At 38.9% G+C, this 12,500-nt stretch overlaps 4 non-coding genes across 4 annotated transcripts in view; 1 reads left to right on the top strand and 3 right to left on the bottom strand.

Moving 5' to 3' along the window:
• LOC130452269 (large subunit ribosomal RNA) overlaps nucleotides 1-1,114 on the bottom strand; it is a 4,097-nt gene extending 2,983 nt beyond the window's left edge. Inside the window, exon 1 of the ribosomal RNA XR_008910910.1 lies at nucleotides 1-1,114. This exon is cut by the window's left edge and continues 2,983 nt beyond it. This is a non-coding gene — a ribosomal RNA (large subunit ribosomal RNA).
• A 628-nt stretch (nucleotides 1,115-1,742) lies between these two features.
• On the bottom strand, nucleotides 1,743-1,898 carry LOC130452275 (5.8S ribosomal RNA). Its single transcript, XR_008910914.1, has one exon. It is a non-coding gene; the product is annotated as a 5.8S ribosomal RNA (ribosomal RNA).
• Nucleotides 1,899-3,056: 1,158 nt separating this feature from the next.
• LOC130452267 (small subunit ribosomal RNA) lies at nucleotides 3,057-4,978 on the bottom strand. Its single transcript, XR_008910908.1, has one exon. It is a non-coding gene; the product is annotated as a small subunit ribosomal RNA (ribosomal RNA).
• A 6,974-nt stretch (nucleotides 4,979-11,952) lies between these two features.
• Nucleotides 11,953-12,108, top strand: LOC130452274 (5.8S ribosomal RNA). The gene has a single exon (XR_008910913.1). It is a non-coding gene; the product is annotated as a 5.8S ribosomal RNA (ribosomal RNA).
• Nucleotides 12,109-12,500: the final 392 nt, after the last annotated feature.

The raw sequence follows: 12,500 nt of genomic DNA, 5'->3' as shown, positions 1-12,500 counted from the left end.
TAGTTCACCATCTTTCGGGTCCCAGCGTGTACGCTCTTGGTGCGCCTCTTCTCGTAATGAGAACGAGACGCCCCGGGAGTGCGAAGCGATCCAATTTATTAAAAAAGCAAATCGCTTATCCTCCCTTGGTCTACGCGAGGTAAACCTTTACTTTCATTACGCCTTTAGGTTTAGTTATTTCCCAATGACTCGCGCACATGCTAGACTCCTTGGTCCGTGTTTCAAGACGGGTCCTGAAATTACCCAAATCGATAGCGTCGTTGATCGGCGTTTCGAAACGAGGTCTGTTCGAGAACACCGTAACCAACAGTCGTTCCGGGACAGAATCGGCATTATGTCCGATTACCGTCAAACACGAAACGCTCTTGCTACGGGCCGAACGCTAATTATAATTTAGCGGCCCCGCGCCATATTTGTACCGTCGAGCGAGTCTGTCGGAATATCGAGGGTCCGCATGAAAAAATCAAGTGGTCTCCACCTCGAGTCTTAAACAGACACCCAACGGATCACGACGTCCTACTAGAGGAAAAGTGCACGCGTTCGATATCGATTAGAAAAACGTAAAACGCGATTTATTGTGTTGCCGAAACAACAACAATATCCGTCATACAAACGTTCAACTTCAATTATCGAAACGCGAATGAATTTCCTCTTTCGACCTTTCGGGTTTCTCAGGTTTACCCCTGAACGGTTTCACGTACTCTTGAACTCTCTCTTCAAAGTGCTTTTCAACTTTCCCTCACGGTACTTGTTCGCTATCGGTCTCGTGGTCATATTTAGCCTTAGATGGAGTTTACCACCCACTTAGGGCTGCACTCTCAAGCAACCCGACTCTCAGGAGAGATCCTCACGCAATCGGCAACGGTCGCTACGGGCCTGGCACCCTCTATGGGCTGTGGCCCCGTTCAAGAAGGACTTGGACGCGCCGCACGATCTCGTGATAAACGGATCCTCCCTAACACCACATTTCCCGGTGGCCGATATCGACCACGGGATTCGGTGCTGGGCTTTTCCCTGTTCGCTCGCAGCTACTAAGGGAATCCTAGTTAGTTTCTTTTCCTCCGCTTAGTAATATGCTTAAATTCAGCGGGTAATCTCACCTGCTCTGAGGTCGATATATTATAATATATCTATAATATTTAAATACAATTCGCTAAAATATCACAAAAAAAAACGTGTGTTTAATCACATTATATGAAATATAACATTATTTGTTTTTATTTATAGAGGCGGCAGAGCAAGTTATACATATATATATATATATATATATATATATATATATATATATTCATATATTTTGTCGATACAGTATAAATGATATAAAAAAAAACACTGGTCAGACGTCCAGTCTTCGAAACTTTATTATTTCTCTCGGACACGACGACCGCGTTATCATTTTAAATATATATAATATATACACTTATTTATCGACTATATATACGTAAATATAACTCTACCAAACAAATTTTATGTATTTCATATAAAAATACACACGATCAATTTATGGTAGTAATAGCGTCGTTGTGTTCAAAAATTGCGCAAATTTTTTCTATAAAAAATTTACGCTGCTTTTCGCATTTTAGGATGCCGCACAAAAAAAAAATACGCACAAGTTTATAGTATGTGCGTGTGTTTTCTTTTAGTGTGCGTTATTGTGTCTCACACATCCAACACGCTTAGTCATTTATTTTTCTATAATAAATTGAAAAATTTTAAATTCTAAGCAGTCTTTTAAATTGATACGACCCTCAGTCAGGAGTGGTCCGGGAACGAGTATCCGAGGACCGCAATGTGCGTTCGAAATGTCGATGTTCATGTGTCCTGCAGTTCACAAGTTGACGCGCAATTAGCTGCGTTCTTCATCGACCCACGAGCCAAGTGATTCACCGTTCAGGGTAATCATTTTATTATGTCGTTTTCTCATATTCTATTCGTCGTATTTTTAATATTTGATTATTAAATTAATAATAATATTATAATATTTTATACGCGTATAGAATTATCTAACGACATTTATATAATATATATATATATATATATATATATATTATTTATTAAATGGTAATTATATATAAATTTTAGAGAAATTATAATATCGTACTTAAAAATATCCGATAAATTTTAACCGCTGCACATGTTTTATTACAAACGAGGCGCGCATAGACAGATATCTCGCACGATATATTCCTCTTAATTATTACAAGTTTTTTAATCTTGAAAGTTTTATACAAATTTCGACACGGTCGGGCGTAAATCTTCGAACACCTTCGAAATAATACGTGAAATATTATTTCTAAAACGAATTTTTATACATATCGAAAGAATCGACACGTGCTTAAAAGTTTCGTTTAGGTACCCGGATGAAGAAAATGTCTTATCATCTCACATAATCATCATCACATATAATATTGTCGAAATTTTTTTGTATTACCTTCGATCGATAAAAAACTTATGTAATAATAAAAAAACGAAATAAAATTTCTCCATAAAAATACAGAAGACAGACACACACGACGACAACAACAACAACAACAACAACAGACGACGTTTCAATAATCTATATATTTTTCGTTTATTATAATAACGATTCTTTATATTAGAACGTTTTTAGTTAACAAGAAATTTTGTTAATGATCGTTCTGTCAATCGTTAATATATATATATATAATAATAAAAATATATTGTTACTACTATTGTGTCGTCATCGTCGTTCGTCGTCGTCGTCGTCGTCGACTCCTTCTACTAATCTATGATAAAAATTTTTCGTTATTTTTACTGTAAATTTATATATGTAGATATATATTTTATAGACGTATGAAATATATTTATCTTTTTTTTTTTTAAATATTATTCGAAACTTGTTCGAATTTTATAAAAAAAAAAAAAAAAAATTTCAATATATATACATCATATATTTATATCATATATAAATTTTCTTTTGAAGAGTTCGATTATTTTGTAGAAAAGAAAAATTTCTTTCACAATTATATATAATATAATAATACAGACTTGATTTCGTTTTTTTATTTTTTGTTTAAAAACGAACAAATACTCTGTAATGATCCTTCCGCAGGTTCACCTACGGAAACCTTGTTACGACTTTTACTTCCTCTAAATGATCAAGTTTGGTCATCTTTCCGAAGCATCGGCGACGCCGAAACGCCACCGCGCTCAGTCCGAAGACCTCACTAAATCATTCAATCGGTAGTAGCGACGGGCGGTGTGTACAAAGGGCAGGGACGTAATCAACGCGAGCTTATGACTCGCGCTTACTGGGAATTCCTCGTTCATGGGGAACAATTGCAAGCCCCAATCCCTAGCACGAAGGAGGTTCAGCGGGTTACCCGGGCCGCTCGGCCAGGGAGGACACGCTGATTCCTTCAGTGTAGCGCGCGTGCGGCCCAGAACATCTAAGGGCATCACAGACCTGTTATTGCTCAATCTCGTGCGGCTAGAAGCCGCCTGTCCCTCTAAGAAGAATTATTTGTACGCCGACAGTAAAAACCGCGAACGGCAAGAGCCGAAACTCAATACCGACGGGCCTTTGGGATGTCGAAATACGCCTAGTTAGCAGGCTAGAGTCTCGTTCGTTATCGGAATTAACCAGACAAATCGCTCCACCAACTAAGAACGGCCATGCACCACCACCCACCGAATCAAGAAAGAGCTCTCAATCTGTCAATCCTTCCGGTGTCCGGGCCTGGTGAGGTTTCCCGTGTTGAGTCAAATTAAGCCGCAGGCTCCACTCCTGGTGGTGCCCTTCCGTCAATTCCTTTAAGTTTCAGCTTTGCAACCATACTTCCCCCGGAACCCAAAAGCTTTGGTTTCCCGGAAGCTGCCCGCCGAGTCATCGGAGGAACGTCGGCGGATCGCTAGCTGGCATCGTTTATGGTTAGAACTAGGGCGGTATCTGATCGCCTTCGAACCTCTAACTTTCGTTCTTGATCAATGAAAGCGTTTTTGGCAAATGCTTTCGCTTCTGTCCGTCTTGCGACGATCCAAGAATTTCACCTCTAACGTCGCAATACGAATGCCCCCATCCGTTCCTATTAATCATTACCTCGGGGTTCCGAAAACCAACAAAATAGAACCGAGGTCCTATTCCATTATTCCATGCACACAGTATTCAGGCAAAATTTTGGCCTGCTTTAAGCACTCTAATTTGTTCAAAGTAAACGTGCCGGCCCACCTCGACACTCAGTCAAGAGCACCGCGGCGGGATTGAGTTGGGCCGCCCTTGCGAGCTAAGCCCACCGGCAGGACGTCCCACGACACGCCAGTTGACACCGCGTACGATGAACCAGCGGCGTGGGACACAGATTCGACTACGAGCTTTTTAACCGCAACAACTTTAATATACGCTATTGGAGCTGGAATTACCGCGGCTGCTGGCACCAGACTTGCCCTCCAATTGATCCTCGTTAAAGGGTTTAGAGTGTACTCATTCCGATTACGGGGCCTCGGATGAGTCCCGTATCGTTATTTTTCGTCACTACCTCCCCGTGCCGGGAGTGGGTAATTTGCGCGCCTGCTGCCTTCCTTGGATGTGGTAGCCGTTTCTCAGGCTCCCTCTCCGGAATCGAACCCTGATTCCCCGTTACCCGTTACAACCATGGTAGGCGCAGAACCTACCATCGACAGTTGATAAGGCAGACATTTGAAAGATGCGTCGCCGGTGCGAGACCGTGCGATCAGCGAAAAGTTATTCAGAGTCACCAAATTGTACGATGACGAGCAAGCCCGCCACCGATTGGTTTTGATCTAATAAAAGCGCTCCTTCCGTCTCCGGTCGGAACTCTGTTTGCATGTATTAGCTCTAGAATTACCACAGTTATCCAAGTAAATGTGGGTACGATCTAAGGAACCATAACTGATTTAATGAGCCTTTCGCGGTTTCACCTTAATTTGGCTTGTACTGAGACATGCATGGCTTAATCTTTGAGACAAGCATATGACTACTGGCAGGATCAACCAGGGAACTACTATTTGTGTATTTTATATATAATAAAACTATTATCGAAAAAGTTTTAATAACAATATCCACCACATAATGTGAGGATGAGAATTATGATGACGTTTTTTCATATTACATATATTTTATATTTATACACATAATATTTTATATTCATCTATATTCTCGTATATAATAAACACATTGTTATTTACTTTTTCGTTTGCGTGGTGTTTGCTGCGCTTATTATTGAAAATATATAATTTTCGGCGCCACGCTTTATATATTATAATATATTTTTCTTATATTTCATAAAATTTTCACCGAATCGACTATAAATTTATCTAAAATTTAATCGAAATGATATTTTAAATAAGATATAATTACGTCGACCGGAATAGAATTTCGACATTATCTCTACCCTTCGCTAGATTGTAAGCGACATGGTTTACAATTAGATAATAATGAACGAAATTTTTATTCTCGCTCGGAATAATGAGAGTTATCGCAATTTTGTGTAATAATATAAATGTTATATTATTATATATATTTTTATAGACGATCGCATATGAATCGCTCGCGGTAAAACGCTAGCTAAATTCGCGATCTCGCAATATATAATTTAATTTGTGGATATATTGATATAATATCTAAAAAGGGAACCGCTAGCAATATACGATAATATATTGGAGGAGAACGGGGACCCTTTCAGAAAACTATATAATCCACTATAATGTGGAATGACCGATACAACGTCTTTACGTAAATTATAACGAGTTCATTAAAATTTAACGAGACGTCAACTTCGATACACCACACATATATGTGCGCTGTACAACGGTACGCTTTCTACATTAACATTAATAAAGATGTATAGTGAAAATATATAAAAGATGTATTATGAATATTAAAAAGAAGTATTATGAAACTTCATACCGTCCGAGACGTAAAAGTGTTATGGAAAATATTAACAATAACGGAAAAAAAGTATTATGAAATTAGATTGCCGCTCGATGTACGAACGTACGAGATGTATTATATAAAAGTTGTATGAAAATAGTGATAATAATGAAAAATGAAGTATAACGAAATTATATTCCGCTCGACTTAGGAACTTGTCGAAAAAGATGAATTGTGAAAGTTGAATGGAGTTGTTTTTTATGTAGGAGCCGTTCGAGGTATATAATATAAAAGTGCTATGAAAATATTAACAATAACGGAAAAAAGTATTATGAAATTAGATCGCCGCTCGATGTATGAACGTCCGAGATGTATTATATAAAAGTTGTATTAAATTAGTGATAATAATGAAAAACAAGTAGTATGAAATTATATTCCGCTCGATATAAGAACTTGTCGAAAAAGATGAATTGCGAAAATTGAATGGAGATGTTTTGTATGTAGGAGCCGTTCGAGGTATATTATATAAAAGTGTTATGGAAAATATTAACAATAACGGAAAAAATGTATTATGAAATTAGATCGCCGCTCGATGAACGAACGTACGAGATGTATTATATAAAAGTTGTATGAAAATAGTAATAATTATGAAAAACAAGTATTATGAAATGAGATTTTCCCTAAATATATGAACTTGTCGAAAAAGATGAATTGTGAAAGTTGAATGGAGATGTTTTGTATGTAGGAACCGTTCGAGGTATATTATATAAAAGTGTTATGGAAAATATTAACAATAACGGAAAAAATGTATTATGAAATTAGATCGCCGCTCGATGAACGAACGTACGAGATGTATTATATAAAAGTTGTATGAAAATAGTAATAATTATGAAAAACAAGTATTATGAAATGAGATTTTCCCTAAATATATGAACTTGTCGAAAAAGATGAATTGTAAAAGTTGAATGGAGATGTTTTGTATGTAGGAACCGTTCGAGGTATATTATATAAAAGTGTTATGGAAAATATTGACAATAACGGAAAAAATGTATTATGAAATTAGATCGCCGCTCGATGAACGAACGTACGAGATGTATTATATAAAAGTTGTATGAAAATAGTAATAATTATGAAAAACAAGTATTATGAAATGAGATTTTCCCTAAATATATGAACTTGTCGAAAAAGATGAATTGTGAAAGTTGAATGGAGATGTTTTGTATGTAGGAGCCGTTCGAGGTATATTATATAAAAGTGCTATGAAAATATTAACAATAACGGAAAAAAGTATTATGAAATTAGATCGCCGCTCGATGTATGAACGTCCGAGATGTATTATATAAAAGTTGTATTAAATTAGTGATAATAATGAAAAACAAGTAGTATGAAATTATATTCCGCTCGACTTAGGAACTTGTCGAAAAAGATGAATTGTGAAAGTTGAATGGAGTTGTTTTTTATGTAGGAGCCGTTCGAGGTATATAATATAAAAGTGCTATGAAAATATTAACAATAACGGAAAAAAGTATTATGAAATTAGATCGCCGCTCGATGTATGAACGTCCGAGATGTATTATATAAAAGTTGTATTAAATTAGTGATAATAATGAAAAACAAGTAGTATGAAATTATATTCCGCTCGATATAAGAACTTGTCGAAAAAGATGAATTGCGAAAATTGAATGGAGATGTTTTGTATGTAGGAGCCGTTCGAGGTATATTATATAAAAGTGTTATGAAAAGTATTAACAATAACGGAAAACAGTATTATGAAATTAGATGACCGCTCGATGTATGAACGTCCGAGGTGCATTATATAAAAGTTGTATAAAATTAGTGATAATAATAAAAAACAATTATTGTGAAATTTTATTCCGCTCGACTTAGGAACTTGTCGAAAAAGATGAATTGCGAAAATTGAAAGTTTGGCGCCTGGCCGGCAGAGGGCGCTAGTGTCTATAAAACCGTGTTAAGTTTGTCTTCTGGCCGGCAGGTGGCGCTAGTGTCTATAAAACCGTGTCAAGTTTGGCGCCTGGCCGGCAGAGGGCGCTAGTGTCTATAAAACCGTGTTAAGTGTGGCTTCTGGCCGGCAGGTGGCGCTAGTGTCTGTAAATTCGTGTCAAGTTTGGCGTCTGGCCGGTAGAGGGCACTAGTGTCTATAAAACCGTGTTAAGTGTGGCTTCTGGCCGGCAGGTGGCGCTAGTGTCTATAAAACCGTGTTTAGTTTGTCTTCTGGCCGGCAGAGGGCGCTAGTGTCTATAAAACCGTGTTAAGTGTGGCTTCTGGCCGGCAGGTGGCGCTAGTGTCTGTGAATTCGTGCAAGTTTGGCGCCTGGCCGGCAGAGGGCGCTAGTGTCTATAAAACCGTGTTAAGTGTGGCTTCTGGCCGGCAGGTGGCGCTAGTGTCTGTAAATTCGTGTCAAGTTTGGCGCCTGGCCGGCAGAGGGCGCTAGTGTCTATAAAACCGTGTTTAGTTTGTCTTCTGGCCGGCAGAGGGCGCTAGTGTCTGTAAATTCGTGTCAAGTTTGGCGTCTGGCTGGCAGAGGGCGCTAGTGTCTATAAAACCGTGTTTAGTTTGTCTTCTGGCCGGCAGGTGGCGCTAGTGTGTATAAAACCGTGTTAAGCGTGGCTTCAGGCCGGCAGAGGGCGCTAGTGTCTATAAAACCGTGTTTAGTTTGTCTTCTTGCCGGCAGGTGGCGCTAGTGTCTATAAAACCGTGTTTAGTTTTTCTTCTGGCCGGTAGGATATAAGAACTTGTCGAGGTGTAACATATAAAAGTTGTATGAAATAGTAATAACATCGAAAAAAAAAACCGTGTCAAGTTTGGCGCCTGGCCGGCAGAGGGCGCTAGTGTCTATAAAACCGTGTTAAGTGTGGCTTCTGGCCGGCAGGTGGCGCTAGTGTCTATAAAACCGTGTTTAGTTTGTCTTCTGGCCGGCAGAGGGCGCTAGTGTCTATAAAACCGTGTTAAGTGTGGCTTCTGGCCGGCAGGTGGCGCTAGTGTCTGTGAATTCGTGCAAGTTTGGCGCCTGGCCGGCAGAGGGCGCTAGTGTCTATAAAACCGTGTTAAGTGTGGCTTCTGGCCAGCAGGTGGCGCTAGTGTCTGTAAATTCGTGTCAAGTTTGGCGTCTGGCCGGCAGAGGGCGCTAGTATCTATAAAACCGTGTTTAGTTTGTCTTCTGGCCGGCAGAGGGCGCTAGTGTCTGTAAATTCGTGTCAAGTTTGGCGTCTGGCTGGCAGAGGGCGCTAGTGTCTATAAAACCGTGTTTAGTTTGTCTTCTGGCCGGCAGGTGGCGCTAGTGTGTATAAAACCGTGTTAAGCGTGGCTTCAGGCCGGCAGAGGGCGCTAGTGTCTATAAAACCGTGTTTAGTTTGTCTTCTTGCCGGCAGGTGGCGCTAGTGTCTATAAAACCGTGTTTAGTTTTTCTTCTGGCCGGTAGGATATAAGAACTTGTCGAGGTGTAACATATAAAAGTTGTATGAAATAGTAATAACATCGAAAAAAAAAAACCGTGTCAAGTTTGGCGCCTGGCCGGCAGAGGGCGCTAGTGTCTATAAAACCGTGTTAAGTGTGGCTTCTGGCCGGCAGGTGGCGCTAGTGTCTGTAAATTCGTGTCAAGTTTGGCGTCTGGCCGGTAGAGGGCACTAGTGTCTATAAAACCGTGTTAAGTGTGGCTTCTGGCCGGCAGAGGGCGCTAGTGTCTGTAAATTCGTGTCAAGTTTGGCGCCTGGCCGGCAGAGGGCGCTAGTGTCTATAAAACCGTGTTTAGTTTGTCTTCTGGCCGGCAGGTGGCGCTAGTGTCTGTAAATTCGTGTTAAGTGTGGCTTCTGGCCGGCAGGTGGCGCTAGTGTCTGTGAATTCGTGCAAGTTTCGCGCCTGGCCGGCAGAGGGCGCTAGTGTCTATAAAACCGTGTTAAGTGTGGCTTCTGGCCGGCAGGTGGCGCTAGTGTCTGTAAATTCGTGTCAAGTTTGGCGTCTGGCCGGCAGAGGGCGCTAGTGTCTATAAAACCGTGTTTAGTTTGTCTTCTGGCCGGCAGAGGGCGCTAGTGTCTGTAAATTCGTGTCAAGTTTGGCGTCTGGCTGGCAGAGGGCGCTAGTGTCTATAAAACCGTGTTTAGTTTGTCTTCTGGCCGGCAGGTGGCGCTAGTGTGTATAAAACCGTGTTAAGCGTGGCTTCAGGCCGGCAGAGGGCGCTAGTGTCTATAAAACCGTGTTTAGTTTGTCTTCTTGCCGGCAGGTGGCGCTAGTGTCTATAAAACCGTGTTTAGTTTTTCTTCTGGCCGGTAGGATATAAGAACTTGTCGAGGTGTAACATATAAAAGTTGTATGAAATAGCTCTTTCTTGATTCGGTGGGTGGTGGTGCATGGCCGTTCTTAGTTGGTGGAGCGATTTGTCTGGTTAATTCCGATAACGAACGAGACTCTAGCCTGCTAACTAGGCGTATTTCGACATCCCAAAGGCCCGTCGGTATTGAGTTTCGGCTCTTGCCGTTCGCGGTTTTTACTGTCGGCGTACAAATAATTCTTCTTAGAGGGACAGGCGGCTTCTAGCCGCACGAGATTGAGCAATAACAGGTCTGTGATGCCCTTAGATGTTCTGGGCCGCACGCGCGCTACACTGAAGGAATCAGCGTGTCCTCCCTGGCCGAGCGGCCCGGGTAACCCGCTGAACCTCCTTCGTGCTAGGGATTGGGGCTTGCAATTGTTCCCCATGAACGAGGAATTCCCAGTAAGCGCGAGTCATAAGCTCGCGTTGATTACGTCCCTGCCCTTTGTACACACCGCCCGTCGCTACTACCGATTGAATGATTTAGTGAGGTCTTCGGACTGAGCGCGGTGGCGTTTCGGCGTCGCCGATGCTTCGGAAAGATGACCAAACTTGATCATTTAGAGGAAGTAAAAGTCGTAACAAGGTTTCCGTAGGTGAACCTGCGGAAGGATCATTACAGAGTATTTGTTCGTTTTTAAACAAAAAATAAAAAAACGAAATCAAGTCTGTATTATTATATTATATATAATTGTGAAAGAAATTTTTCTTTTCTACAAAATAATCGAACTCTTCAAAAGAAAATTTATATATGATATAAATATATGATGTATATATATTGAAATTTTTTTTTTTTTTTATAAAATTCGAACAAGTTTCGAATAATATTTAAAAAAAAAAAAGATAAATATATTTCATACGTCTATAAAATATATATCTACATATATAAATTTACAGTAAAAATAACGAAAAATTTTTATCATAGATTAGTAGAAGGAGTCGACGACGACGACGACGACGAACGACGATGACGACACAATAGTAGTAACAATATATTTTTATTATTATATATATATATATTAACGATTGACAGAACGATCATTAACAAAATTTCTTGTTAACTAAAAACGTTCTAATATAAAGAATCGTTATTATAATAAACGAAAAATATATAGATTATTGAAACGTCGTCTGTTGTTGTTGTTGTTGTTGTTGTCGTCGTGTGTGTCTGTCTTCTGTATTTTTATGGAGAAATTTTATTTCGTTTTTTTATTATTACATAAGTTTTTTATCGATCGAAGGTAATACAAAAAAATTTCGACAATATTATATGTGATGATGATTATGTGAGATGATAAGACATTTTCTTCATCCGGGTACCTAAACGAAACTTTTAAGCACGTGTCGATTCTTTCGATATGTATAAAAATTCGTTTTAGAAATAATATTTCACGTATTATTTCGAAGGTGTTCGAAGATTTACGCCCGACCGTGTCGAAATTTGTATAAAACTTTCAAGATTAAAAAACTTGTAATAATTAAGAGGAATATATCGTGCGAGATATCTGTCTATGCGCGCCTCGTTTGTAATAAAACATGTGCAGCGGTTAAAATTTATCGGATATTTTTAAGTACGATATTATAATTTCTCTAAAATTTATATATAATTACCATTTAATAAATAATATATATATATATATATATATATATATTATATAAATGTCGTTAGATAATTCTATACGCGTATAAAATATTATAATATTATTATTAATTTAATAATCAAATATTAAAAATACGACGAATAGAATATGAGAAAACGACATAATAAAATGATTACCCTGAACGGTGAATCACTTGGCTCGTGGGTCGATGAAGAACGCAGCTAATTGCGCGTCAACTTGTGAACTGCAGGACACATGAACATCGACATTTCGAACGCACATTGCGGTCCTCGGATACTCGTTCCCGGACCACTCCTGACTGAGGGTCGTATCAATTTAAAAGACTGCTTAGAATTTAAAATTTTTCAATTTATTATAGAAAAATAAATGACTAAGCGTGTTGGATGTGTGAGACACAATAACGCACACTAAAAGAAAACACACGCACATACTATAAACTTGTGCGTATTTTTTTTTTGTGCGGCATCCTAAAATGCGAAAAGCAGCGTAAATTTTTTATAGAAAAAATTTGCGCAATTTTTGAACACAACGACGCTATTACTACCATAAATTGATCGTGTGTATTTTTATATGAAATACATAAAATTTGTTTGGTAGAGTTATATTTACGTATATATAGTCGATAAATAAGTGTATATATTATATATATTTAAAATGATAACGCGGTCGTCGTGTCCGAGAGAAATAATAAAGTTTCGAA

Source organism: Diorhabda sublineata, unplaced genomic scaffold, assembly GCF_026230105.1.
Source record: "Diorhabda sublineata isolate icDioSubl1.1 unplaced genomic scaffold, icDioSubl1.1 Dsub_58, whole genome shotgun sequence".
NCBI classification, from domain to species: Eukaryota; Metazoa; Arthropoda; class Insecta; order Coleoptera; family Chrysomelidae; genus Diorhabda; species Diorhabda sublineata.
The sequence above is the reverse complement of the archived record's forward strand: the minus strand, read 5'-3'. Positions and strand labels throughout refer to the sequence as shown.